Raw genomic sequence first — 26,980 nt, 5'->3', positions numbered from 1 at the left:
CCATGTTAGTCTGTCTCCCAAAGGTTTTGTCTTCTCTCTGTATTTGTCACAAAGGGCTTTCCCTGATTTTCTTACAAGTTTCCAAGAAAAATTTTTCCTACATTTTGTGTAAGATACTTAGTAGGCTTAGGATTTTTATTCACCTGGTGTATATGTTTTGATAAATGTCAATGCATTCAAAAAATGTGATATATATATATATGTGTGTGTATGCATATATATATATATATGTATATATGAATTTATGTTTCCATCAGAAAGAATGACACTGCCGAATTTGTAAGGAAATGGAAGGACTTGGAAAAAATCATATGAAGTAAAATGAGCCAGACCCAAAATCATATACCTTACAGTCTCCCTTATTTGTAATAATTAGTGTATGTCTAGGATAATCTTAGCAGATAAGAAGAATAGCTCAATAGATATGTACATATGATCATATAAGATGATGCTAAGAGAAATAATCCACAAGACATGGATGCAAGAGGTTTTCCTTTGTTGTTCTCAATGTACTACATGATTTCTTGTGTGTGTGTGTGTGTGTGTGTGTGTGTGTGTGGTTTTCCCCCTTATGGTTTATCCCTGTTGTCAATGTATTCAATTTTGGTACCCTGGTTATTGCATATATGTTGATCTGAACTAGGGAAGGGAAAGGGAACAACAAAATGGTGAGACAAAGGACAAAGGGGGAACCTATGCAACAGTGATACTAACAAGAAAATATGTTGGAAATGGTCTGTAAACTTGAGTGGGGGGTTGGGGTGGAGGGAAAAAGGGAGAAAAATTAAGGACTGGGTAATAAGTTAGATAAGAAATGCAATCACTACCTTACTTACTTTACTGTAAAACCTCTGTACATCACCTTGAAAATAAAATTAAAAAAAATATTATCAGAAATTTGTTTCTGTCAGCTTCAGAGCTTGAACTCAGGGCCTGGACATTTTCTTTGAGCACTATTTGCTCAAAGCTAGTGCTCTAACACATTAAGCCACAGCACCACTAATTTATTTTTCTCTGTGTAAATCCACAAAAGTCTATGATGGAAGGCTTATGAATCTATTCAGCAAATTGTTTTCCCAGAAAATGATTTTTTAAAATAAGCTTTTATTGTAACAATACTGTACAGAGGGGTTACAATCACATGGGCATGGGAATGTACACATTTCTTATCAAGCATTGTTTCCTCCTCCTTTGTTTTTCCCCTACCATCGCTTTCCTCCCACCTCCACAATTACATTCTCCCCCCACCTAAATTGTATAGTTCATTTTTCGACATAGCATCTTGTACATTTCATTGTTGCAATGGGTCAACCTGTATCCCTATTTAAAAAGTTTGTTTGTTTCCCTTCTACTCCCAAAATTATACCAGCATCAAATACAGTGAAAACAGGGGTTATACCATGGGGGGGTATACAAAGCAACAAAAAGAGCAAGAAAGAAAAAAAAAACACTTGTGTCCTTATCTTGGGGTTCATTTCACTTAACATCATCTTATATGACTTTTTTCTGCTTGTCTCAGACATATACTAGTGATTGCAAATAAGGGAAACCATGGGACCTATGTTTCTTGGGGACTGGCTTACTTCACTTAATATAATTTTTTCCAAGTCTTTCCATTTCCTAACAAATGGGGCAATGTCATTCTTTCTGATGGAGGCATAGAATTCCATTGTGTAGATATACCACATTTTCTTGATCCATTCATCTACTGAGGGGCATCTGGGTTGGTTCCATATCGGCTATGGTAAATAATGTTGTAATAAACATAGTTGTGCTGGTAGCTTTAGTATGGATGTGTTTGTGATCATTTGGGTAAATGGCCAAAAGTAAGATTGCTGGGTCATAAGAGAGCTCTATGTGGAGTCTTTTGAGGAACCTCCATACTACTTTCCAAAGTCTTTGAACAAGTTTACACTCCCACCAACAATGCAATAAGGTTCCCTTCTGTCCACATCTCCTCCAGCATTTGTTGTTATTAGAGTTCTTAATTATAGCCATTCTAACTGGGGTGAGGTGGTATCTCAATGTTGTTTTGATTTGCATTTCTTTTATGGCTAGGGAGGTTGAGCATTTCTTCATGTGTCTATTGGCCATTCTTTTTTCCTCTTCAGAGAAGTTTCTCTTTCAATCTTTAGCCCACTTATTTATTGGGCAGTTGTTTCTTTGAGGATTTGTTGTTGGGGGATTTAAATTTTTGAGTTCCAAGTATATTTTAGATATGAGATCCTTGTCTGTTATTTGGCTAGGGAAGATCTTCTCCCAATCCGTGGGCTTTCTATTGATCTTGCTAGAGCTATGTCTTTTGCCATGCAGAAGCTATGCAACTTCATGCAATCCCATTTGTCCAACCTTTCTTTGATTTGTTGTATTTCCGGGTCTCTATTAAGAAAATTTTAGCCTGTGCTAAGGAGACCTAGGGTTTCTCCTATTCTATCCTGTAATGTTTTCAAGGTGTCTGCTTTGACTTCGAGGTCTTTGATCCATTTGGAGTTGATTCTGGTGCAGGGTGATATATAAGAATCTAGCTTTAGTTTTCTTTAGGTGATTAACCAATTTTGCCAACACCTTTTATTGAAGAGGCTGTCTTTCTTTCATTATATGTATTTTTTAGCTTCTTTATCAATGATTTGGTGGCTATAGGTCTATGGGTTCATTTCTGGGTTTTCAATTCTATTCCATGAGTCCTGAGGTCTGGTCTTGTGCCAGTACCAAGCTGTTTTGATTACTATGGCATTGTAGTAGAGTTTGAAATTTGGTATTGATATTTTTTCATAACTGTTCTTTCTGTTCAGGATTGTTTTTGCTATTTGGGGTCTTTTATTGTTCCATATGAATTTTTGGATTGCCTCTTCTATTTCATTGAAGAATGAGGTTGTAATATTGATAGGTATTGCATTGAATTTGTAGATAACCTTGGGAAGTATTGTCATTTTCATGATGTTGATCCTTCCAATCCAGGAGCATGGGAGGTTTTTTCCACTTTTTAAGTTCTGTTTTGATTTATTTTTTCAGGTTTTTAAAGTTTTCATCATTGAGGTCCTTCATTTCTTTGGTTAAGTTAGTTCCTAGGTATTTTATTTTTTGTGAGGCTATTATGAATGGAGTTGCTTTCCTGATTTCAGCCACGCTCTTCTCATTGTTGGCATATAGAAAAGCCATTGATTTTTGAGGGTTAATTTTATACCCTACTTTGCCAAAGTTTCAAATAGCTAGAGTAATTTGGCAGCAGAGTCTGTGGAGTTTTTTAAATACAAGATCATGTCATCTGCAAAGAGGAAGAGTTTTACTTCATCTTTCCCTATTTGGATCCCCGTTATGTTTGCATCTTGTCTTGTTTCTGTAGCTAGGCATTCTAATGCTAAGTTGAAGAGAAGTGGAGAGAGTGGACATCCTTGTCTCGTTCCTGAGTTTAGAGGAAATAGCTTTAGTTCCCACAAAATAATTTTAAATTATATGTTTTCTTAAATTAATATGAAAATCATTCATTCTAATTAAGTTCCATCCTTTTTAAATTATGCATACATTTGCTATTAAAACGCCAATTGAAGTACCAAATGTAAAAATGGAATGAATTTGACAGGAAACATGTTAATTTGGCTTCCCATAAGGTGATTCATATACATATTTTATTTTAAGTCCTCGGATAATGAATAACATTTATAATCCACATTGATATAGCATTTTCAGTTAGCTTGTGTTAAAGTTAGTTTATTTTATTTTATGTGACTGAACATTTTATAATGACTGTAAAATTGTGCATTAATATGATTTATTTTTCAAAAAACACTGAGAGTTTTACTTTACATTTAATCTTACATGGAGACAGACACAAACCTCTATGTCTTGGTTTTAAAGGAGCAAACTGAGGATCAGAAAAGATGTCTTATGTTATATCTTAAGAATAGAAAACACACAATTCAGATATAAAATAGATGTTCATATAGCTCAACATTATTTTTTTATGAATAAGTGTTTTATTGTGAAAATTCTGTACAGAGGGGTTACAGTTACATGAGCAAGGTAATGTGTACATTTCTTATCAAGCATTACTGTCTCATCCTTTGTTTTTTCCCTACTATCCCTTCCCTCCCACCTCCACAACTACACACAGCCTCCCCCCCCACCACCCTGCCTAAATTGTAAAGTTTGTTTTTCAACATAGTGTCTTCTACATCTCATTGTTACAATGGGTGAACCTGTATCCCTGTTTAAACATTGTTAAATTGCTCATTTTTATTTATTTTTTATTCAGGTAAGGGTAGGTTTATTCAGTAGACGTGATGGGACCAGGCAAGGTTGTCACTCCACGGGACTGGGAAAGGCCTGGGAATGAGAGAGAGAGAGCTGGGAAAGAGAGAGGAAAGAGCTAGAGCAGAGAGAGAGCAGAGAGAGCTAGAAAAAAACAGAGAGAGCCTCATTTTTATTTTTATGTGACTATAGAAGAATTGAAGGCTTTTATTCTGAATATATATGTATAAACAATTTTCATATGTTTTATATATTTTAGACAAATAGCCAGTCAATGAGAGATAACTGTGTTGTTATAGATAACAGAACCCAGAGTCTGTCCTGATAAGGGATATTTAATCAACATAGCATCACTCTGTATTTTAGTGAGCACTGCTTGTGAAGGTTTAAGATGTACTTTATCTTTTCTATAGACAGTTGGTTCTCATAAAATAAATTATTACTCACATAAACTGTCAGGTTATCTGATATTTCTTTTGTCCTCTTAAACTGAATCCATTGTTTCAATAACAAATTTTTAAAATAAAAGATTTGGGCAATGTGGTAGATTTAGTTGGCTTGATGTGAAACATTGGCTTGTTTTGTTTTACTTTATATATTATCCTTTATTAATTTTAAAAATGGGCTTATGCATTTTACATATGTTTATATAATGTATAATGATCACATTGCTCCCTCTTTTCCCTCTCCTGTGTCTCCCAGCTTGTTCATGGGGTCCACTGTTTCTTTAATTTTCTCAACTGTCCTTATCTTAGTTTTTCTTCATTTCATTTCATTTCATTTATTTTTGAAAATACTGTGGGTTAGATCAGGTCCTCATGTAAGTAAAGACTGCTAAGTTATACCTCCAACACTGAATTTTGGCTCTTTTTCAGGTAAATTCTTGTAACTTGAGTTTTACCTTCCTATGTTACATTTCCCATCGTAGCTAGGAACTACACAAACCACAAGTCTTTCACCTCATCTAGCTCTTCACAGGGAAGCCTTGTATAGTTTCTGCCTTAGTTGTACTGTAACTCTGGACTGTATAATCTCAGGCTCTTAAGTAGCTAAGGTGATAGGCAAAAGCCACCAGCACCCAGCTTCCTGTCATACTTTCATAACTACTTCTTGTTCAGATCTACAGTAGAATAGATACAATGTTTGTGTATATTAATCTGGATTATTTTGCTGAATATTATCATCTCACATTCCATTCATGTTTTCTCCAATATTAAAATTGTGTTCCTCTTTACAAGTGAATTAAAACTATTGTGTATCTATAGGCCACATGTTTTTTCATCCACTTGTTGATGCACACCTAGTTTGTTTGGGTGACTTGGCTGTTGTGAAGATGTTGTGTTTTATTACAGTAGTGGTATTGTGTGCAACTGTTTTCACCACATCCATAATGGCAGAGAAGATTCCTGTTGGGGAAAATTGCAAAGATATCAATCATTCTCTGTAAGACACAATTAAATGAACTAAAAGCCACAGCTTAGCCTGGCACACATCTCGTCTATACAACATCAGTTTGGTTTGGTTTTTGTTTTAGATTGCAGGGTAGTTTTTTTTTAGAATATTGTTATTATCTTTAAGTAGTTGTATAAAGGAGTTTCAGTTCACCAAATCAGTTTATGAATACAGCACAGCTTGATCACTGTCATCCCTTTCAGATATTTCACCCACTCCTCCCTACCCTTCCCCTCCCTTACTTATCTTAATTTCAGGTTATATATTGAATATTCTTGCCATTTGACAAAACAGTTTATGTGTACAATGCATCTTGATCTGCATACCATATCAACATCTTCACCCACCTTTGAACCACCCATTCCCTTATATTTCTCAATTGTGTGGTATATACAATGAATTCTATCCTGTATTCTCCAGCCTTCCCCCTTCATTCTCCCCTTCCTTCTTCTACCCCTCTCCCCTTGGCCCCACATCCCTCCTGAAAATACCCATTTCTGGGTACTGATTTGGTTGAACTTTGAGTTAGTGTTTCAAAAAGATTATGCTATTGGTGCTCTCTCTTATCTATATGACTACATACATGTCAAAAACTACTTTAGGGGTTATCAGCATTTATTTTATTCATGATTTTACAGGTTTTATTCTGAGACCAGAGTGAAGCAGCATATCGCCAAGAGCAGAGTTGATGGGAAATGAGCCATACCCAACCCAGACATCTAATTCCACCAGTTAAATTCTTCTTCTCAAAGTTCAAAAACTTGCAAAGAAACCATGTCACCAAGCTGGGCTCTAGTGGCTCATACCTGTAACCTTACCTACTTTAGGAGACTGAGAGCTGAGGATCATGGTTCAAAGACAGCTGGAGAATGAAAGATCATGAGGCTATTCCTGTAATTAACATCTTAAAATCCGGAAGTGGAGCTGTATCTCAAAGTAGTTGAACTCTAGCCTTTTGTATGAAAGCTCAGGGAACAGTGGACAGTCCCACACCCTCAGTTACAGTCCCAGAACCTAGGAAAAATCAAGAGTGATATCAACTGGTTATCCAGTATTTATCATGGGAACTCTTGGGACATTTCATATTTAGACCATAATACCCCTCACTCATGGGTAATCAATTTTATGTTGGTATTATCATAATGTTTAAAATTCAAAACATAATTTGAGTAGCTTTTTAAAAGAAATCTTGTGATTTTTCATAACTATATCTGTCATCATTTTTAAAATATTTGATGCAAAATGTTATAATTTGGAACTTTTAATTACCCATTTGCTTCATTATAGAGTTTTCATTATACTGCATAGACATTCAATGCTATTAGAAAATTTTGTGTTCTTCTGATATTTGATAGATCACTATAATGTTCAAAATTACAATTTATTCTTTTTTAAGTTATAATCATATTTAAGATCTAGCTTCCACTTGAGGGATAATATTGAACAGTCAGAATGTTTGTTTAATGATTTTATTTATTGATTAAAAGTGTCATTCTTGTGGCAAAGTTAAGATGTCTACAATGACTTTCATTTTTGGTGGTACTGAAGTTTGAAATAAGGCCTTTGCTCTTAATTGGTAAGTGTTGTACCATTGAGTCATAGCTCTATCTTATTTTTTAGTAATTCTTTGGGATTGTCTGGCGTCAGCCTTACTCCACAATTCTCTCTAATCCATCTTCCATGTGACCAGTAGTATAGTCATGAGTAACAGTGACAGCTTTTTGGTTGAGATTGGTCTTGTTAACTTTTTATCCAGGCTTCCCTTTAAGTATTATTTTCACTGAGATTAAAGGTGTATATCAATATATTGAGACTTTTTAATGATGCTTTGAAAAGATAAAATATCATTATAAACAAAATGGATTCAAATCATTGTATATTATTGTAAGGTGGTTATTACCATTATAATATGATACCAATTTAACCTAGTGACTGCAATCTATTCATTTCTACTTTAAGAATAATGATAATACACCTACCATTTAATGTTCAAAGACCTTTCAAATCCTATTTGTTCATATAAAACAAAGATCTTCAACTACTGGAATTTAGTCTAGACAGAAACCTGACTCAAGTTTCTTAATCAAGACAAGCATTCAAAATATAACCTAAGTCCTGGAGTTGAATGACCATGAAATAAAATAGCACAAATAATTTTTGCATGCATGAATTCATTTGAACTTTGCAATATTTTGAGAACTTTTTATTTTCCCTGTGGTTCTGATGAGTCTATGTCCCACCATATCCCATGGGCTTTCCAGTTCCTCACTCACCATACCCATACACCTTCAACTCACACTTTCTGCTTCCTACTTTTACTATGTGACCAGCTTTTCTCTACTGTGAAAACATTCTTAAGATGTCTCCCACCATGGTTTGTATCTCAGTATGTGCTCTTGTAATCCATTTGCTTGAATGGGGATGAATTATTTCCTGTCTTTAACCAATAGGATACGGCAAAAGCATGATGACAAGTAGATGGTCATGTACATGAGTGTAATATTAGCTGTAGAAGCTGACTATATTTTGTCGACTTGGCAAAGTATCTAGCTCTATTGAATCTGCAAGAGGTAAAAAATGGAGAGTTGAATCTCGGAAAGTGAAGGTGACCTCCAGCAAATAGCCAGTGAAAAGATGAAGCATCTCTTTTTTAAAATTATAATGATTCAATTCTATCAATCTAACGTGAACTTGGAGATAATCTTCCTCACTCAAAATTTTAAATTAGAATTCAGTCTGGATGGACTTCTTGATTGATTGCTTTTAAAAGATTCTGATCAGTCATTCTGGACTTCTCAACCCCAAGCATGGGATAATAAATGGGGGCTATTTGAAGTATTAAGTATGTGGCAACATAGTTAAGTATCAATAGAAAACTAATCCAAAACTCATGACATTGTCCCTCTAAAGTACCATCTATCTCTGGTGAAGAAAATCTTGCAAAGATTTCCTTAATATTTCCTACCCTAATCTTCAAGATTGATAAGACATAAATTATGTAAATTTATTGCTATATGGAAAATGATTTGATATTATAATTAATGTAAATTTAGTTGATATTGGTTAGTGAACTTTCTACGTATTTAATATATTTATTATTATCCCTGGTATCACAAGACAAATTGTATTTGTTTTCTTTGGTATTTTAGAATATTAGGAAATTTAAAACAATCCAAGCATTAAGAATGTGATATCATATTATAGAAGTCACTTGTAAAGTAAAGCACACCACTGTTTGAAGACAATACTGGCTAGCTTTTCCTTAACAGTCAAGAAGGAAATAGGGTCTTCCCTTTATAACTACAATGACATTATTTCTGCAAACTCACTGATTGAAGTTAAGTAAATTGTCACCAGAGCCTTCAGAAGTACATCTTGTTTTTATACTTGCCAGACCACAAGCAGAAAATACTAGGAACATAACTAGGGAAAACTCAGAAATTTCACTATGTAAACAAAGGATCATTGCCTTTTTTGAGGATACTTTCTATACATAAGAAAGATGTACACTGAATCAATTTAAAACAGAAATACCAAGGAGTGTAATGTAATATATACTCTGAAAAAGATACAGGTTGGAAGTTTATCTTGGTGCAATAGCTAACTAAAAGGTATGGGGTCTTGGACTAAAGTAATAAGACCGAAGATGATGAGAAATAGGAATAATGTTCAAAATATTAGTGCATGATATAGAATAGATAATTATAACTTAAAATGGATGACTGTGGTAGTTATATTTGGGTAACTAAGACCAAAACACCTGAGGACAACTTATGAGAGGTATAATTTGTCTTAGCACCCAATTTCAGACTGCACTCTATGATTACTTGGCTATATAGAGTTAAGCAAAACATCATGTGAAGGAGCCTGTAGTGAAGAACTTCTTTTTGGTGAATAGGAAGCAAGCAGAGAGACAAAAAAAAATACAGAAAGTGATCAGGACAAGATGTATACCAAAGAATATGCTCCTAGAGGCCCATTTACAATTTTCCACAATGTCTCAATGTACCACTGTTAGCGATGGGTCCACCAATGAACACATGAGACTCTGGTAGATATTTCAAGGTTTTTGGTCATTTCATAATACTCACCGATATTTAGTACATATCTAAGAGTCAATAATGTCTTCATGTAACAAATGTTTAAACTGATTTTGCTGAAAAGCACTAGCTTATTGTTTTTGTTCCAAAATTAAAATCACAAGAAAAATGTGGCATGTCTATATCCATTTTGTATTTGTCTTTGCTTTAAGCCATTTTCTTTCTAGTCACTTTACATTAGCTTGGTTTCCGGGAAGGACAGGGCTGATTGATCGCATCTCTATAACAAGGGAACAAAAGTACTCCTAAATAACAAATAACTAAATAACTCAATAACTTGAAAAATACAACTCCTCTACCCTCAAATGAAAAAAAAATGCCTCTAATGATAAGATTGTCCTTTGGAGCAGGAGTAATTGTCTAATGGAAAATATATTGAATCTCTAAAGAGATATCTCTGACAATTTTCTTTCCAAAACTGGAAAGAACAGGACTAAATCATTGCCCAATCCTTTGACAATTAGTTACCAGACAACCTGACACTTCCTATGACAAGACACCTAGAATATTCATGTAACTGGACTTTTAGCAATTATGTACACCTTTTATTTCCATCATGGTCTTGTCTATTTTAACCAAAAGATCATCTTTGAACTCAGAGGATGATTTATGTATGGTGTGCTAAAGAGCCTAGGACACATAACACATCTACTTTCTCTGTCTTAACAATTGCTGTATCTTTATTTGCAATATAAAGTTGAGGGGACAGACCTGAAATACATAATCTCAGTAGTGGGTGCCTCCACTTTTATCACTTTTATCAACTCCACTTTTATCGATGGTTCTACCAAGGTGCAGACCTCCACATGTGCTCTGAATCTCAAGACAAGTGTTCAACTGTGAGCCAAAGAGACAATGGCACTGAGTATAAAGGTAGCAAAAGGGCATTTGAATAGAAGAAGGGAACCAAAGTAAGACTAAAACTTAGTAGGGAAACCTTAAATCTGACAGGTCGATGGCTGGAATCAGGGGTATGTACTGTCACGATATGAGCTCCAAATGGCTTGGTACCCTCATCCCTGTAACTTTGTTTGCCGTAACTCACAGGTCTCTCTCTTCAGTGGGCTCCATGCATATCTGTGGCTTTCCTTAGTAGGTTTTTATCCATAGCATCTTGGGGACCAAGATATCAATCATTGGTTCAATGGTGAAGCCTTATGCCAATTGTGGGTTTAGGTGTGGTTCTTGGGATTGTTTCTAACATATTTATAAGATGATTTCTTTGTTGCTTTGTATGTCTCTCCCCCACGGTATAACCCCCGTTTTCACTGTATTTGATGTTGTTATAGTTTGTGGAGGGGAAGGGAAAAAACAAATTGTTTAGATAGGGATACAGGTGGACCCATTGCAATGATGAGATGTACAAGAGGTTACAATTTTGGTCGAAGAGGTGGGATGAGGGGGTGAAAAGGGGGTTGGGGGGAATGGGAAGGGATAGGAAGGGGAAACAAAGGAGGAGGTAACAAGGCTTGATAAGAAATGTACTCATTACCTTGTCCATGTAATTGTAACCCCTCTGTACAGTAATTTCACAATAAAAAGAAAAAGAAATATAGTGAGTGAACAAACTTTTTCAGAAGGCGAGAGTTGGATTTGCAAGTCTTCATGAGAGGTTGTAATTATTTTACTCACAACAAACTAAATGGTTAACATTTACATAAATTCTTATACTAGCATAAGGCAAAAGGTTTGCTCATTTCATTTTTCACCTATTTTATGAGATATATGCTATTCTAAAGCCTTTGATGTACTGTAAAATAGATATATTTGTATATTTTACCCACAAGAAAAGCCTATTGGAATGTTATGTTTATGTAAATAAGAATATTCTTAGAACAACCGTTATTCAGCCATGTATCTCATTCCTGAGGAACTTAGAAATGCAGTGTGCCAAAAATATTGAAGAATATCAATGTTTCCATGGGCTATAATCAAGTAAAGTGTAGTTAATTAAATTTTAAAAAAGTAGAAACTATTTCAACTTAATGAAATGGTAACATTTTTCAGTTGGTCAGTTTGTCCTGATAGCTATGGTTCATAAATTTAATCAGAACCTTCTGAAATGATTTCATAATTGACAAGCTTTTAAAATACAAAAAGATACTCATCTTAATGCATTTTACATTGTTGTATGAACATAAAAAGCTTTATAAAAATATATGTATGTATATTTAGTTGAAAATGAAAATTAGGTATTATAAAGGAGAAAATTGTTTTTGGATTGTTGAATATTTGAGATGTCTTATGGTTTGAATTTTACAGATTTATTTTAAAGTACAGTATCCATGCTCACATCAGTTAAATTGCAACATATTCATATATATGTATATATATATATATGACAACAGGAAAACTTATGGAACATTATTATGCTGAGTGAATTTCACCAGCCATGGAAAACAACAAAATGCTGCAGAATTTCACTTATTTGGAATATTTAAAACATCAAAAGAAGTTTTTGATGACTGAATGGTAGGTGCCAGAAGTGATAAAAGAGAAAATAGAAAGTTACTAGTGAACAGATTTGTAGTTTAACTTATGCAAAAAGTATACCTTTATAGGTATACTTTTAAAAACTTTATATTTAATAAACAAATGAAAACATAAATTTGTAAATGGGAATATTTTACACAAATGATTCTTATATTGAGACAAAAATTTTAAAATACAAAAATAAAACTAAATTTAAAATTAAGTTACAAACACTGGAGATTTTCATCTATTCTAATCCCACGGAACAAAGATTGCTCTTGATATCACTGTCACGCATAGCTCAGATTGCATAAGATGTTTATATTTCACATCATACATTTTAAGTATATATATATTGAATCATATTTTCAAGGGAAAATTATCATAAATGAGAGGTGTACATTAGCAGTTTTAGTGCCTTGTAAGCTTGTGATTCCTTTTACAATAAATATCATGTAATTGTTTTTCAGGATTGACAATCAATGAAGACACCTGTTTCATATGTAAAGGGGAGAGAAAGTTCCTTTTAGTTAGTAGACTATTTGGAAAGTATCACAAAATGACAAATAATAAATAAGGCTAAAATAACAAGATGTGTGTACTTAATTACAAAAAGGTCATGGCCAATTACAAAAACAATTTATATTACATGAGTTCTTGCTTCCAATTGATTAATACCCATCTTTTAATTTTTCTTTTTATGCCAATATAAGGGCTTAAACTCAGGGCCTGGGTGTTGTCCCTGAGGTTTTTTTGCTCAAGGCAGGTGCTCTACCACTTGAGTCACACCTCCACTTATGTGTTTGTTGGTAGTTAATTGCAATCCAGAGTCTCACAGACTTTTCTACCCAGAGACACTTCCACCAGTGATCCTCAGATCATACAAAAAGTACAATATCATTTTTTTCTAATGGATCAGAAAAATTCCATTTGTATATATTATATATCACATTTTGTTGGTACATTCATTTATTGAGGGGCTTCTGGGCTGATTCCATACTTTGGTTAAGGTGAATACTTCTGCAATGAATGTCGTTCTTCTGGTGGCTTTATTATATCCTGGTTTGTAATCTCTGGGTAAATGACCAGGAGAGGAATTGCTGGATAACAGCTTACATTTAAGATTAAATTTTTGAGTAACCTCCAGATAGCTTTCCAGATTAGTTGGACAAGTTTACATTCCCACAAACAATTTATTAGGGTTTCCTTTTTTTCTGAAACCCCAATAGCATCTGTTATCATTTGTTTTCTTGGTAATGGCCATTCTAACTGGATCTGGGTGAATTGTGATGTTGTTTTTCTTTTTATTTAGATTTAGCTTATGAAGTTATAAGTAAATACATTGGGTCATATACAAGTGGATGTATTAACTGAAATGTGGTCGATTCAAGGGAGAACTCAAATAGTGTAATTCCTTAGAAAGGCAGAATCAAAGTTCAAAATCAACACCAGGAAGCAGGTACTTTAAAGGGTTGGAGTAGGGTTAAAGAAAAAGAGGTAGAGGAATGAAGAGAGGAAGAGGGAAAGAATGCAGTCAAAAATTCAATAGAATCCATGTGCTGAGGATCTGCTGCCTGGAAAGCTGCTCTGTGAGCCAGGTTATATGGGCTGGTATCTTTCTGTTTTTGCTGTGATCAGCAGTGCTCCTGCTCACCATGTTTGGGGTTGTACTGGGTGGGAGCGGATGACTTCCTTAGTTAATGGTTAGGAAATGCCTCGGGCAGCTGCCACTGGGTTTCAGAGTGTATTTACCCTCATTTGTGTTAGATAGAATGATCCTATAAATCTATAATTAATCACATAAGGTAGTAGGCAAATGATTACAAGTGAATTAATTGACGTGTAATAGACTTTTATAGAGGCTCAGTGTAGTTTTGTTGTTGTTGTTATTGTTGTTAAGGAGTAAAGTCAAAGCCCAATAAAATAAGCACCAAGGTATGGGTACTTGTAATACGGGTGGGTTCAAGGGAGAGGGATAGACAAAATGATAGGGAGGATGAGGGAAAAATGCAGTCATGAAGTCATTGCATATCTTACAAAATTAAGAAGAATGAGGGAAAGGGTGGGTAGGGAGGAATGGGTGAAAATGTAGAAAGGGATGACATTGGTCAAGGATATATTGTATTTATAAACTGTGTTGTGAAATGACAGCTCTTTATACAACTTCTTAAATATTTTTTAATTAATAAAACACACAGATAAAGGGCTGGGAATGTGGCTTAGTAGTAGAGTGCTTGTCTTGAATGCATGAAACCCTAGGTTCTATTTCTCAGAACCACATAAACAGAAAAAGCAGGAAGTGGCCCTGTAGCTCAAGAGGTATAATGCTAGCCTTGAGCAAAAGAAGCTCAGGGATAGTGCCCAGGATCTGAGTTGAAGCCCCAGGACTGGCTAAACAAAACAAAACAAAAACCACAGATTAAAGGCTATACAAGGAAGAAAAGTCTCACAAGAGCCCTGCACAAAGTGTAGCTGAGTACAGTGACATTATCTTGTTCTTTAAAAGAGGTTACAATGGTGGGGATCACATTACTAGGTCTGCTGGGTAGAAAGAATGACAGGACTCACTCTATCAAAGGAAAACTGATATGGAGGGTAATGTCTGTTACCCCGTGAACAATGGAAATCCCAAAGTAGACAGACACCTGCACAGATGGAGAAAAATCATTCCATCTAAAAAATAACCAGAAGAAGTAGGTCTGAGGCATTGCTCAAACGGTAAGCATTGTGTACCAAGGATGAGGTGCTAACTATGCTAAGTGAGGGTGATGGTGAGAATATACCTGATTTCTCTCTATTTGCCGTGGATAATGATAACACATTTGATTCAGTTAAAATCAATAATGTTTAGCTATTTTGACATTGTTCTTTTCCCCATTGCTCGATGCCTTTTTTCTGTTTTGTTTGTTAATTACTGCAGTGAGAGGATATGTGTGAGAGGTAGATATACATAAAACTAATTTTCTACTAATCTGTTAAAAAGTCCTTCTTTGGAATTGTAATAATACTTATTCAAATCCTGTATTTTTAAAATTAAATGATATACTTTTCAAGAAATTCTTCAAAAAATGTATGAGTGATTCTATTTATATACATTTGCACACATGGTATATATGATAACCAGACATTTTTCTTATGTCATGATCTGAAATGACATTTTGTCTACCAATACTAATATGAAAATACATTATAGTATATGGCATAAAATAAACTCGATGAAATACATTAATTAATAACACTAACCACAGATAAGATATTTGGAAATAGTTGGAAGGCAGTAAAAATTTTAGAGGCCACCTCCAGAATTTAATAAACACTATTATTTCCCTATAGGAAAAATATTCATTTTATGCACAAAAGAAGACCTTAATATGTATGTATATAACTAGCTCTATCATTTTTAGATGCATTAGACTGAATTTACATACTGTTTATTAAAAATCCTCACTGTACTGAGAACTGTACTAAAAGAAATTATAAGGATTTAATATATTATCAAGAGAAAGTTTCTTAGAATGATCTAATGTTCATCATTTTGTAAAAGGAAGGCAGTTTCTTAGTTTTCTCTGACTGAAATAATTTATTGTGAGCGTATCTCTCCTTATAATTAACTTTAATAAACTATTCTGGATTAGAAAACTCTTTTCCCATTTATTTTCACTGGTAGAACTGTAAACCTGTAAAAACATAGTATATTTAGCATCATCTGAGTAAAATAAAAATGGATAGATACACTGAATTTATTTCCACAATATTCATAGTTTTCTCTTTTGGAATTCAATCTATATTTTTATCCAAACAACCTTGCAATTGCTATTATTCCTTCCCGTACATGCTTGAAAGCTCAATTGGGAATTGTGGCTACATTATAGGTGTAGAAATTAAAATGAAAAGCTTTAATATTTGCCTGAGAGAACAGAGGCAGTTGCAAATGAAAGCTACAAACAACCCTCTTCCTGCCTTTGCTATGCCCTGATTTCCTTCCCTATAATGGAGCTGAAGATTGGAAATGCAGTGCAATATCAGCCAGGCAGTGCCCTGCTGGTCTTAATCCATGAACAAAAATTTCCCAGTGGACCTTCACATCATTGAGGTCAGTTCAACATGTATCTAGGTCAAGAATCAGGGTCACCTACCCTAGCATCATCTTTTAGGTCCATGTGCACTGCTTTGCTTAGTCAGCTTGTCCGTTTACTCTGTGGATTCACCTTGTGTTCCTGTCCTTTTACAACACTGGAAAGCCCTTCCTGCACATCTCGTGAAGTGCCTCTATCGGAATCGGATGGACCCTGATGAAACATGAGACTTAGTCTTTCCTACTTCAGATTCTAATGTTTATAGATGTCAGACACATCATACAGATGGATGTGGGCTCGAAAGCTCTATACAAAGTAATGAAAAGATACAGGTAGTGTGCTCAAACATGATAACAATGGAAAAAAATCAGTGTATCAAGCGGGCTTACCCAAATAAGAAGCAGTACAGAACTTGACTTAACAACTTCAGCAGAACTGGAAGCTATTCCTATGTTTTTCTAAGAAACAGAGTTGCATGCTCACATTCTGACATCATCATTCTTTGAGAATTCAGTGCCCACAATCCTCAGGCTGCCCCTTCCCCATAAGCCATGTGGTTGCTTAGATATCCATCTAAATTCAGAAGAGTGGTAAGGAGATGGGAATCATTTTTCTCAAGTTTCATAGAGTGCATAGTATGTTCAAAATAGTTTCCTATTTTAGGATGATTCTTAAATTATTTCAAAATGTAGTTAAATACCTTACGTAGCTCAGACCCTGTGGACATCAATTTGGTTTTTATTATTTCTTTTATTGTTTAAAATAACTCTTTTGGAAATGTCTTGTTATCCTTTTTTATTTTAGAAAAATGTCCCTATGTAGTCAAAATTTGTAGAAAACCTGAGATTTCTTCTTTTATTTTCTTTTAAAATACTTTTTTATTGTAAAAATACTGTACAGAGGGTTACAGTTACATGAGCAAGGTAATGAGTACATTTCCTATCAAGCATTGTTACCTCCTCCTTTGTTTTTCCCCTATTCTCCCTTCTCTACTACCTCCACAACTACATTCTCCCCTCCTCTCCTTCCCCCTCCCTGCCTAAATTGTAAAGTTCCATTTTTCAACATAGTGTCTTGTACATCTCATTGTTACAATGAATCAATCTGCATCCCTATTTAAGCATTTTGTTTTTTTCCTTCCCCTCCCCAAGCTAAAGAATTGTATATACAAGATGCATGACACTACATCAAATACAGTGAAAACAGGGGTTATACTGTGGGAGGAAGTCCAATGGTTTCCTTTATTTGCAATAACTAGTATATGTCTGGGACAAGCAGAAAAGGTAAAAGCTATGTACATATGACCAGATAAGATGATGTTAAGCGAAATGAACCCCAAGATACAAGCGGCTTTTCTTTCTTGCTATTGTTCCTAATGTATTTACAATGTACCATGTAGATTTTTGTTTCTTCTTTTTTATGTAGCTATTGGTAGACTAGCTAGATAGTTGACAAATGCAGATAGAGAGAAAACAGAGATTGAGGGTACACGTGTGTGTTTGTGCATGTTTATGTGTGTATATGTTTGTGCATACAACCATCTTTGAAATAAGGCAAGAAGGGAATAAGGAAGTACTGAACTTGAAAGGTCTTAGCAGTCAAAGATCTTATGAGGAATCAGGCATTATAGTAATCTACCCCTGAAATCTGATTAATGGTTTAAATATGTGATGTCTCATTTATTGAATTAGTTTGCCCAAGTAAACAATATATCTAACACAATTGAGCTCTGCATCTGAAATCCAACAAAAGTGTTCAAAGTTTCCCTTTACTCCCTGTGTCCAGGCCTAGTATTGTAAATGTTGTGAAATGAAAGTAATATATTGGTTAACATCTTTGTCATTTTGAACCTAGAGGATTTGATCTTCCTGATAAGATGTTCTATTGTGTGGCTTTATTATGTACAGCAATACATAGGACTATGGCTTATATTATTAAATCCATATATTATTCAACATTAAGGGAAACCTGGAATAAGAAATTCTTTTTTTTATTGTCAAGGTGATATACAGAAGGGTTACAGTTAGATAAGTAAGGTAATAAGTACATTTCTTGTCGAACATGTTACCCCTTCTCTCATTTTTCTCCTACTTCTTTCTCCCCACCCCCAAGTTGTACAGCTCATTTCCAACATATTGTCTTATGTATATCATTTCCAACGTATTGTCTTATGTATATTACTGTTGCATTGATTCCCTCCTTGTTATCTGTCTCACCATTCTGTTGTTCCCCTTCTCTTCCCTAGTTCAAATAAATGTATATACAATATCAGGGTACCAAAATCAAATACAGTGACAACAGGGGATATACCATAGAGGGAAGAACATACAAAAGAAACAAAAAATATCATGTAGTACGTTAACAACAACAACAAAGAAAAACCTTGTGTCCATATCCTGGAGTTCATTTGGTTTAGCATCATCTCATACATACATAGCTATTGAGTTATTCTGCTCATCTGCTAAGATTATCCTAGAAGAATACTAGTTATTGAAAATAAGGGTAACCATGGGACCTATGTTTCTTTGGATCTGTCTTATGTCACATGATATGATTCTTTTCCAAATTTTTTTCCATACAAATGGGGTGGCGTCATTCTTTCTGCTGTAAGCATATAATTCCATTGTGTATATGTACCATATTTTCTTGATCCATTCATCGACTGAGGATATCTGGGTGGGTTCCATATCTTTGTTATGGTGAATAATGCTGATTATTTTTTAGCACCAGGGGCATAACAGAAACTCAACATCACCACATACTAAATTGTTGCATTATAGAAAAGTTACTGACTTTATCTCCCAGATGATGTCCTTCCTTAGATCCTTTTAGATGACACTAAGAGGAAATTATTCAAAATTTTGAAAGTATAAAGGTAAGAGAAATAATCAGCCTAAAGTGGGAGACACTGGCTTACACAAGAGATGATAACATAATAATAAATTCATCAATTTAGCAAGTATCCCCAGAGTAATAATACGTGTTAACATTCTCCCTTAGTTATAAAATTCTCAGATTTCTAACTTTTTGCAGCATCTTTTCGGAGAGATTCCCAGGATTTTGGGTTGCACTTTGAGCTACCTTGTTGGTTTTTGTAACCTTGATTCATCAGTAATTTTTATTTTACTTATCTAGCATAAAAATGTTTTTGCTGGAATCAATAAGGACTGTATTTTCTTGCTTCAACCCTAGATACTATAAGAGAATATTTGGTAGCTCAGTCAAAACAAAATAAGGGAATTTGAATGTATTGGAAGGATAGTAAGAGATGTTTAATAAGATATAATTGAAAATAAAAGTTATCATTCATTAGTATTGGTCTTAGTTTTATAACCAAATTCCTTCTCGTTTATGCTTGGTATACTTTATACTTCATGTTTATGTGATTTAGTTCATAAATTAATAAGCAATAAATTGAGCACTTTTGTTTGCAATTATCTAGCGTATATTTAGCAAATATTGTTTTATATCTATTGCCTCCTTCAATAATAGTCTAATGTGAATTAATTATATTTGGTAACTCTGAGACTATTGGAAATTGGATGAGGTATGTAATGGAGTTTACTGACTTTGCATATTTATGTCCGTTTTATTGCTTTTATGCTTTTTCCTTTTCCTTAGAATAAATTACTTGTACAAATGGATTTCATTGTGATATTTACACACATGCATAGAAAGTACTTTGCTTACTATATATATTTTTCTGTTTCAGTGTTTATAGATGGTTCTTTAAAAAAGTTTGAGTCTTTTTTAAAAGTATCTTTAAATAGTAGGACAAAGGAGTTGCCATTTTAAAAAGCAGTTTATGAAGACAATTCATCTTGATCAATGTCTTCCCCTTAAGCATTCTGAACCATTCCTCTGCTACCCATTTTTCCTCATACTTCTTATTTAGTAAGATGCACATTGAATTCTGGACTGAAATCTCCCCCTTTCTCTCTTCATTCATTTACTCCTTTCTCCTTGGCCTCACTGCACCCCTTTCAAATACTTGCTTTTATTATGCCTTTCTAAGGAATTACACTATTTGAGTGTTCCCTTGACTCTACCACATGTCAGTTAATACATTTGTGTATACTTACCTATCATCCAACATATTTACTTATAAATTTATAAGTTAGATCTAGCTTCCACATATAAGGGGAAAAATAACATTCTTTGTCTTCTTGGGCTGGACTTTGCTTAACATAATTTTTCCAGGTCTTTCCATTTTTTTCTCAGATGAGAAAAATTCCATTATGTACGTGTACTACATTTTCTTGGTCCATTCATCTATTAAGGGGTGTCTGGGTGTATTACCTACATGGGCTATGTTAAATAGTGCTGCAATGAATATATTTCTTATTCCTCCCTGTCTTCAACTTCAATAGCAATACATTGAAAAACTAACCCATCTGCACAAAATTAAAATTATATAAAAGCATACACATAACCAAAAATAGTTTTCAGGAGTTCTTAAATATTATTTGTAAGGTAGAGACTGGGTCTTAAAAATTATTTTCCTAAAAGACGAATTATGATTACCTTAAAGAAATGATTACTTCATACATTTGACATGACAGGAGTGGTTTAGCAAGACCAACAGTCTAAAAATATTAGTGATTTGTGCCACAGGAATGACAACTTCTATACCAAAAAATTACCATGTTTCCAATATGGCAAGAATGAATGTCTAGGAACTTTACTTTGAAAGAGTAAATGCAATAGGAGGTTGGGTTATTTTTTGTCTTTTTTGGGGTTCCAGTCATGGGGCCTGAACTCTGGGCCTGGGTACTGTCCCTCAGTTCTTCAGTTCAAGGCTAGCGCTCTACCACTTGAGCCACAGCACCACTTCCGGTTTTTATCTTTTTGTTTATGTGGTGCTGACCCCTCTGTACAGTATTTTCACAATAAAAAAATCATAGAAATCATATTATTACTTTCTGTGATAATTATATAGTAGAATATCTTTTTCACAAACAGTTTCCTTATTCATAAAAAGAAGAGTTGTAAACTTAAAGTTAAGATATAAAGTATCTGCTCATGAAATCTTATATGCTATTATCAAAACAAAGTAAAGTATCATTCTGAATAATGTCAGATTTTTTCCTTTAAAATGTATTTTAAGTCCACCAGTCTCATACAAACCTTAAATGATATGCAAAATATGACTGAAGAAATGCAGTCCAGAAATGTAAAGTAAAAGATTAGTAGGTTTCACAGGAAAAGCTATTTAAAGGGAAAAAGACATTTCAAGGACCATGAGAATGGAGAGGTCCTATAAGCCATCATCTTCCTGTCCCGACCAGGAATAATAACTATGCTTATATTGAATGCTCAGTCACCAATAGCCTGATATTGATGACAGGGATAAGAGTTTATTCATCAAGACTTCCTATTACAGTGTGCATTCCCTTCCTCAATCTAATCATCAACTACCAAGTGCATTAAGCTAAATGGGAAAAAGAAAAATCACCAAGCCTTCTTTTAACAATTTAAGTGATTTTGCATTCCTGGCATGCTATTAAGTCAGTTAATGCTGCTTAGAAACACCATACCAAAATATTCTTGTTCAGTGCCTTCCTGTTTCTATGGTTTCACTAATATCCCATATCACTTATGATCACTATCAGGGTAGAATGCCCATTTATTCCTACTTCAGCATTCTATTTCTATTCTATGTCAGAAAATAAAAGAATGGTAAATAGCTCATAGAAAAGGGAGAGAAGAAGAAGTACATTTTTGAGACAATGGTGCTTTTTAAGTAAACAATGAAAGGGTCTATATTGGGAGACAAATTGGGACAGGGATTTGAGGAAAAATAAGGCAGCCTCTGAGCTGATCACAACAAATCCATTATAAGGAAAGAGAAAAAATGAATTTGGGGCTTTTGAGGTCATTTCTCAGACAAAATTAAGAAAAAAAGAATTAAAGTTTAATTTTAGCATTGGATTGCTTAAAATGAAAACAATTAATCTTTCAAATAAACTATTGTATTTTTTTCCTGAGAATAGTTGCAGGATTTCATTATTCCCAAAAGGCAATAAAAACAATATATGTTATACATCTGAACTTTGAAAACATCAAAGTACCAAGTACTGTCAAATAATATATTACAATATATTTTATGCATAGTATTCTACTTAGTTTTACAATATATTCCTCTCTATTGTCCCCATGTTTTTGTCACTATAGTAGTTCTTTGTTTATTTTTGAAATATCTGGGACACATTTAACAAGAGCTTCAAAATTCTGCGTACTACCCTACATAGGACATAAACTGAAATGAAATACAATTCCTGGCAATGTGGAAATGAAGCCAAATTACATTTGGGCTGTTGTATAGAACATAAATGTCTTTATAACAGTATTCAGAGAGAAAGAACGAGAGCAGTAGCAGATAAGTAATATTAAACATAGACATTTTGAATGTCAAATGTCCCTTGAATATATATTTTTAGATACAGACAGGGTATCTGAGTAATGTGGATCAGTTATTATGTGGGTTATTCAAGTAAATAGCTATGTAATGCCCATCAAAATGGACACACAATCAATGTATTTGATTAATAGTGAGAAAACATTGTTTTTATGTAGAATTTGTTTCCATATCAATATGCCTGTAATAAAAATGTGAAATATGTTTGAAGGTGATGTCTCAAGGCCTGTCATCCTAGATATTTGGGAAGCAAAGCTAAGAGACTCATAGATTTAGGCTCATCCAGTCACAGAGACCGTCAAGAGACTCCATCTCAAACACTGGCTGAGTGTAATGGTATGTTTTTATTTTCCTACTTACTGGGAGAGTGCAGTGGCTGGGCTAAACAGCTATTCCTGGTCATCCCCAGTGACACAAGGTCTGTCCCAAGTGATGCAAGTAGGGAAATCCCAGGCCATCCTGGGATTAAAGCAAGACACTGCTGGGACAATAACCGATTTATAAAATGGCTTGAGAGGGCTCAAGTGGCTAAAGCTTGCATGTCTAGCAAGCACCAGATTCTGAGTTTGATTTTCAACACTAACTGTAATGAACCACAATCAAATTTGCAGATCAACTTTGATTTTCAAAGACTGTTGATTTTTATTAGGGCATAAAATAATGGGAATACAAGAGCCAGAGGACATTATAGTAGTATTCAAAGCAGTTGAAGCAAGAGAAAATTTTAAAGGCAAAATAAGGAGAGGTGGGGTTGGGTTGGGAGGGGCAGCTTAGGAGGGAAATGCTGAAAGGATGACATGGAATAGTACTTCCTCTGTATAGCTACTTTAAAATAATAAAAATGTAATACGAAAAGGCAAAATGGAAAGGATTACATATATCCATATTAATCCTTGGATAAGATCATTAGTAACTAAAAAAAAATGAGAGTCTAAAATTGAATAAGTGGTGGCTATACAGCTATTCTTACAAATGTATTTTTATGTAAAATCGTAGTGATATTGGGTAAGATTTTGGTTCTTAGAGAATCTTGCAGTATGCAACACCAGGTGAGCATACATGCAAAACTTACCTGATAACCTCCTCCTTTCCATTAATGTTTAAAGATGTCATGATAGGTCACCAGAAACCCAAATGCTAAACATTATAGCCTCCTTAATATGTCTACAAATGTTTGGATACATATATTCCAAAAGTCTACATGAAAAGCTGTTCCCCAATGTAGCAGTACTGGGGAGTACTTGTGTATGACATTTTAATTGGCAAGTCCATAGGAGGTAAGAAATAATTCACTGGGAGCATGTTTCCTCCAGAGGAAGTTTGGACCTCAATCCAATCCTCTTTTACATACTTTGACTCAAGAGGTGGAGGTAGGAGGATATAGTCTGAGTTTGGTCAAGGCAAAGCGCAAGGTCCTATCTGTCAAACAAACTAAACAAACAAAAATGATTGTCATGGCTCAAGCTTTAGAACACTTACTAGGAAGTATGAAGCCCTGAGTGCTCAAAAAATAAAAATAAAATAAAATAAAAACATAGGTGATTACTTACTCTGCCACATGTTTCCATGATGACATGGAGGCTCAAGCAAATGAGATCATCAAAGGCTGTATTTTAATTTCCAATATCAAGATCCAGAAAAACAAACATTTATCACTAAAGCGTGTGATTTACAGAGTACATTGATGACAAAGCATACATGAAATATTTAGATAACCCATGGCTTCATAAAGATGAAACCACTCTATAGAGCATCTACTGATCTGTCTGTAAAGGCAAATACTTTAAAAAAAAAAAAAAAGGCAGAGAGGTTCCGGGAAGATGGCAGAGGAGAAGCTGGAGTCTAAGCAAGCTCTCACATAGAAAGCAGCAGCGGTGGCAGCTGTGGCAGTGGCAGCGAGCACAGGAGCCATACCTGAGCCACAGAGAGTCCGGGACGAAGGAGCCAGACGCAGCGGGTGAGCGGATTCTACTCAACACCAGCAAGAACCGACAAGGAGCTGACATCTTCATCCTGCAGTTCACAGGCCAGAGACGACCCAGGAACCAAGACTCAGCATGAGTAGAAGCCTGACATCCTCACTGCTTCTCAGGGAGCAGTGGAGGGAAGGCCACCCCTCCCCCCCCCAGTACCAGAGATCTCCATCTTGGATACCGACAAAGCTCAGCAGAGCTGCTAGCTCCAACTCAGGCCTTGGAATAAAACGAGTCAGTTAGCAGGTCACAAGAACTTAATGGCGAAGTGACCTGCCAGACTCAGCTCTACCCAGGGAAAAGTCACCCAGCTCGGGTGCCAGCCCTAGCAGTAGCTTTCTTCACTGGATAACCAGAAACAGAGGCTGCCTCTTCCACTAGCAGCCTCGACAATCAATTGAAAATCAGTAAACAGAAACCCTGAGAATGGCTCCAGGCTGGGCTCTGTGAGTTTTTCACAAACTAGCCCCCAGGAAAAGCCACTGTCTGTTGAAAGGCCTCAACTCTACCCAGAACCTAGCCTCATCACTATATCCCCCTCTTTTGTGATACTCAAAGTAGATCTGCCTCCCATTGAACTAGCCTGGGAGGAGGATCGCAAAATGGTGGGTAAAGCAGAGCATTTTTCTGCCTGTTCGAACAAACTGACTTAAGAAACCAACCAAGCCACAGGACCACAAGCAGACCAGAGACTCCAACAAGAGGCTGGTTAAGGACACAGGGGAGATACAGGATTTTTCCCACCCCTCCCAAAAAAATCAAAGAACTTTTTTTTTTCCTCTTTTTCTTCTTCTTCTTCTTTTTTTTTTTGGTACCTTCTATAAAATTTTTTTTTCTTTTCTAAAACTTTTTTTAATCTTTAATTTTTGCCTTTTTTGAAAAAAAATTGTTTTCCAGAAACTTCTTTTTCCTCTTATAATTTTTATTTTATGGATACGTGAGTGTGCTTTTTCTTTCTTGTTTAGTTTTCTTTCTTTTTTTTTCTTTTTTAATTATCTTTTTGTTTTTTGTTTAGCTCTATTGAACTTCTCATCTTTTTTTCTTCCTTTCTTATCCTTTTCACCTTCTCCTCTCTTTTGTTCTTCTTTATGGGACTTAATTCTTGTCCTGCACATCCTCAGATATACCCGTAGTTGACTATTAGACCCTATCCCCCATTGTGTACACAATCCACAAATTATTACTCAATTCAAAACCTCTGAGACTTAAATTCCTTAATAGCAGTACTACTTCTTTATACCTATATAATATTTTAAGCATTTTTATTTTTAAGTTTTTCACATCTCCATTATATCTCTCCCCTTCTCTCAGTATATTCACGCTCTTCTCTAAATAGATTGTTATCAATATACATAATTTTATTAATTTTTACTTTTCTATTTTTTCTGGTCTCTTTTCTTTTCCCTTTCCCTTTCTTTTTTTTCTCTCTCTCTACTTTCATCCTAACCAACCTATTTCCCGCATTGAGATTAGGACTTAGTTAACTCTCTCTGAGCCTCCCCACATCAATCTATTCCTATTTTTTATCCACATCTCTCCCTAACCCTAATAATTTCTGGTCTTCCAAATTCTTCTTTGCGGTTCGTAGCCCATTAACATATAGTTGTTTGATGTTGAATAGATGTATCTGTTGAACTAGAATGTATCTGTAGACTATTGATGTGCAAATTCAGACTTTGGTTGATGCTTGCCTTAAGAGAGTGTTCTAGCACAAAACTGGTGCTATTTTCATCTCAAATGGGCAGAGTAAGATGGAAAAAACACAAGAAAAATGGCAAATCCGGGTATCTCAATTCCCAATCTTGATAATCAGGGGACAGAAAAGATAATGAATAATCCAGAGGAGAGTTCCCAAATAGCTCTACAAACACTGCTGTCAAACATGATAAATGAAAAGATTGAAAGCATACAAAGGACTCTGTATGAGTGTGATAGGGAGAGAGAGGAGGCAATCCAAAAGTTTATATAGGAATATCATAAGCGAGAGGAAGCTACTCAAAAACTGATAAAGGATTTGCATGAGCAGCTTGAGAATACTCAAAGAGAAATTCAGGAATGGCTTGAGCAGGCTGAGAACACTCAAAGAGAACTACAGGAATCCCACGAATGGGAGGAAGCTAATCAAAGAGTAATACAGGAATTGAGAGAGCAGGAAGAGAATACACAAAGATCACTAAAGGCATTCATGGAATCCATTAACAAAGAGCTGAAGGAAGTCAGGGAGACCACAAAGGGAATGCT

The 26,980-nt window shown here is 34.8% G+C and overlaps 1 pseudogene; it reads left to right on the top strand.

Moving 5' to 3' along the window:
• The first annotated feature begins 5,638 nt into the window (after positions 1-5,638).
• The window catches only part of LOC105996804, a 70,708-nt pseudogene continuing 49,366 nt past the window's right edge, over positions 5,639-26,980 (top strand).

This window comes from Dipodomys ordii, unplaced genomic scaffold, assembly GCF_000151885.1.
Source record: "Dipodomys ordii isolate 6190 unplaced genomic scaffold, Dord_2.0 Scaffold136, whole genome shotgun sequence".
In the NCBI taxonomy this organism is placed as follows: domain Eukaryota; kingdom Metazoa; phylum Chordata; class Mammalia; order Rodentia; family Heteromyidae; genus Dipodomys; species Dipodomys ordii.
This window is presented reverse-complemented; position numbering and strand designations above follow the sequence as displayed.